The 4,181-nt window shown below is 44.8% G+C and overlaps 1 non-coding gene across 1 annotated transcript; it reads right to left on the bottom strand.

The window, feature by feature from the left end:
- Positions 1-323: 323 nt before the first annotated feature.
- Positions 324-397, bottom strand: trnan-guu (transfer RNA asparagine (anticodon GUU)). The gene has a single exon. It is a non-coding gene; the product is annotated as a tRNA-Asn (tRNA).
- Positions 398-4,181: the final 3,784 nt, after the last annotated feature.

The raw sequence follows: 4,181 nt of genomic DNA, 5'->3' as shown, positions 1-4,181 counted from the left end.
TTGTGTGTGTGTCTATACTTGATAGGAGGAGCACTTGAGCCCGAAGTTCCAGTTCTATATATGTATCAATAGAATCAATTTCCACCAGTTTCTTTAAACCCAATAACATAATTTATTTCTAATGGGCTGGATGGAACATGATCCATGTAAAAAATTGTTATCGTTTTACTTGAACTGAATGCTCATAAAATATTGGAGTGGGAACTAATTGGATAACAGCACTGCTGGCAACATTTGCGGAATAGATTCGTGCAGCCAAAACGCACAATGACAACCTGGGACTGTGCGGCACCGAATACTCGGGGAAAACCACTTAAACTCTTCGTCCCTGGGTGGGCTCGAACCACCAACCTTTCGGTTAACAGCCGAACGCGCTAACCCATTGCGCCACAGAGACTGATGGAAGTATAAGGTGCAAGACATCCAAAACCAGGGTGTCAGTCAGTTAAAGCTTCAGCTTGCTCCGACCGGGATGGAACTTGTCCACTCTCAGTTGTACTTTTCCCAAATAAATGGAGGGACATTCATTGTGGATGCGTGGAAGCAGTCTGGTCCCGCACACTGCAGACACTTCCATGTCAGCGCCAACCAGCTCTCCCACAACCGGTGTGATCTACCTTCCAGCCTTCCGGTGCCTTGTCTGTGACAAAGTATTCTGATTGTCCCGAAGCCGGTATTAGGTTTGAATTCCTTTTCAGCTTCTGACTGCGGATATTCCTGTGATTAAACGGGAACTAAATGCTTAAAGGGACAGTTGGATTCACCGTTTCTTTGCTTGGTGAAATTTCAAAGATTGAAAGCAACGCACATCAACCCCAAACGTCCCGTGAGATGGAAGCCCAGTTGCTGTTTCAAGCTTGAATGCAGGTACCAGCAGAACTTATTCAAAGAAAGTCCAAGTCCCTGAGACGCCTGATTATTTGCACCAAACTCTTTGCAAAGAGTTGAGGTACATGTTTGGTGATCTGGGCACATCTTTCCCCAAACTACAACACTTCAAACATAACTCAATGGCTGTAAAGCGCTTTGGGGCGTCATGAGTTCCTGAAAGGCGCTGCAGATATGCAAGTCCTTCTTTGCAAAAGTTCGATGCAATTTCAAAATATGCGAGCAATATCAGGGCTCCTCTGGGAGCCCTCGTAAATTTCAATTAACAACTTCGAAGGGAAATCACAGCCCGAGACCAACGAGCCAACTGTTTGACAAACGTGAAGATAAGGTGTAACCATGATCAAAGCATTTTTTTGTGTGTCGCTATTCAGAACATAAGAACTTAAGAACTCGGAGCAGTAGTAGGCCATATGGCCCCTCGAGCCTGCTCCACCATTTAATATGATCATGGCTGATCCGATCATGGACTCAAGTCCACATCCCTGCCCGTTCCCCATAAGCCTTATTCCCTTATCAGTTAAGAAGCTATCTCTGTCTTAAATGTATTAAATGTCGTGGCTTTCTCAGCTCTCTGATGCAGTGAGTTCGACAGATTTACATCTCTGAGAGAAGAAATTCCTCCTCATCACAGATTTAAATGGGCAGCCCCTTATTCTGAGATTATGCCCCCTAGTTATAGTCTCCCCTATCAGTGGAACCATCCTCTCTGCATCCACCTTATCAAGCTCCCTCATTATCTTATACGTTTCGATAAGATCACCTCTCATTCTTCTGAATTCCAATGAGTAGAGGCCCAACCTACTCAACCTTTTCTCATAAGTCGACCGCTCATCTCCGGAGTCAACCCAGTGAACCTTCTCTGAACTGCCTCCAAAGCAAGTATGTCCTTTAGTAAATATTGTAAGTGTTTGTGATCCTCGCTCAATTGCCAGACGGACAGTTTGAATCGCCCCCACCTTACGAAAGTTCTAGATCCGGGAATTATTATTCAGAGTGTAACTTAAATGAGTCACGGAAAGGGATGCTTCAGTGATAAATCGTAGTATATTTATTTGGTCTAACATACACTGTCTAAAACATGCACTGCTAAACGAAATCACTGTCTCTGTGGAGAATAAAATCCCGGTTACAATCAACATACATACAGTACAGAAATGCACCTCGTAACACACAGTATTTCCCTGGTGGATTCTAACCCCACCACAACCAATGACTTACCCTCCCCAGAATAGCCCTGGAAAGCTTCACTTCTGAGAAAACCCTGAGCCCTTACCCAGCTGGCCTGGGATATCTGGTTACTGGCTTGGGACACTCGCGACCATGTTCATCACCACACGCAGCCCGTTTCCTTGCTCAGCTCAGCTGTGGGAAGTCACTGCCTGGTCTTCAGTCTCGGTGGCTTCTTCTGCAGTACTGCGGCCCCTTCCTCTGGGACATCGATCGGTGGAGCGAGAGCGAGAGGGAGAGAGGGCTCTCTCTAGACACAAGATGCAAGCTGCAAGCTCCAAGCTTCACACCAAGCTCCAAGCTAAAAATAAAGTGGAAAGGACCCTGTCTTTCTGGGAGTCTTGCTACGCCTATCTTTCCTGCCAATCTTTAAAACCCCTTTGTTTCAAAGCACGGGTACTTAGTCAGTGATGGGCCATCCCACCCATGCATTGGGCTGATGGCCCTTAGTCTGGGCATCTCTCTGAGCCTTTGTGTTGGGAAAGACCCAGCTCCTCCTTGGCTGGCCAGGCTGGTGGGTTCATTGTTCTGTGTCTCCTTCTGAGATGGAGGTGAGAAGTGCTTTTACAAATTAGAGTGGCTTTGTCAGTGGCCCCCCTTCCTGGCCGACAGCTCTTTTGTCAATGGATGACTGACAGCTCTTTTGTCCGAGCGCACTGCCATGCGGTCTCTGGAGTTTTAACAAAACCAGCTTTTTCACATATCTGCGCAGGGTGACCCCAGCACAGGGAAAATAGCCTCAGAAAAATAAAATCCACAAAATATTCTCGACTGAGTCCATTCTTTAAACAGAAACTTTGCGATGTCTTCATTACGCTCTGCTAATTATCGATCTTGCCACGTAAAAAGTGCGTTGGCATTGCAAGGCATTAATGTAAAATTAATGAAAAGAAAATGCAACGTTTTATCGAGTGCAAAACATGCAGTGCCTGCATTTCAAAAAGCATTGCTTTTATTCATCCTGCGGAATGCATATTGCACAGATAATCTCAGCAAACATTGTGCAGACAAAGGCAGCATTAGACAACAAAGTGATTTGTCCTCCGCTGATTTGCAGCAGATAATTGACGGTTGAGCACACAATTTGACAACTAGACTTGTAGATCAAGCATCAATGAAAAAGGCAACAAAACTGCCCACCAGCACCAGGTGTCTTTCACTTGTTTGTCCCAAATTTTCAGCAGCTGGGACAACAAGAATTTAGGTTTCACCGAGATTTAAACTCAGATCGCTAGATTTAAAATCAAGAGGTCTCACCATTGCACCATGGAACCAACTATTCCAAAACTTTTGAACCATACTTCGTCACAGACAAGGCACTGGAAGGCTGGAAGGTAGATTTCACCGGTTGTGGGAGAGCTGGTTGGTGGTGACATGGAAGTGTCTGCAGTGTGCGGGACCAGACTGCTGCCAAACATCCACAATGCATGTCCCACACTTTACTTGGGAAAAGTACAACTGAGAGTGGATAAGTTCGATCCCGGTCGGAGCAATCTGAAGCTCTGACTGACACCGTGGTTTTGCATGTCTTGCAGTGTGTCTCTGTGTTTCAATGGTTTAGCGCATTCGGCTGGTAACTGAAAGGTGGGTAATCCAAACTCATCTCCGGGCGAAGACTTTTAATGATTTTCCCCGAGGATTTTGTGCCGCACAGTTCCGGGTTGTCATTGTGCATTTTGGCTGCACGAATATATTCCGCAAACATTGCAAGCTTTGCTGTTATCCAGTGAGTTCCCACTCCAATACTTTTATGAGCATTCAGCACAAGTAAAATGATAACAATTTTTTACATGGATCATGTTCCTCCATCCAGTCCAATCAAAATAAATTATGTTATTTGGTTTAAAGGAACTGGTGAAAATTGATTCTATTGATGCATATATCGAACTGGAACTTTGGTCTCAAGTGCGCCTCCTATCAAGAATAGACACACACACAATCAATGGTTTTACAACTGAGTCATAAACACTGACAATTTCTCATACAGCATGTAAATGAGATCGGGATAAAAATTCATCACATGTAAAGAGAAAATGAATGATTAAAGATACTACTGTCCCTCA

Source organism: Pristiophorus japonicus, unplaced genomic scaffold (assembly GCF_044704955.1).
Source record: "Pristiophorus japonicus isolate sPriJap1 unplaced genomic scaffold, sPriJap1.hap1 HAP1_SCAFFOLD_89, whole genome shotgun sequence".
NCBI classification, from domain to species: Eukaryota; Metazoa; Chordata; class Chondrichthyes; family Pristiophoridae; genus Pristiophorus; species Pristiophorus japonicus.
Note: the sequence above shows the minus strand (reverse complement) of the source record. Positions and strands in the feature narration are given on the sequence as shown.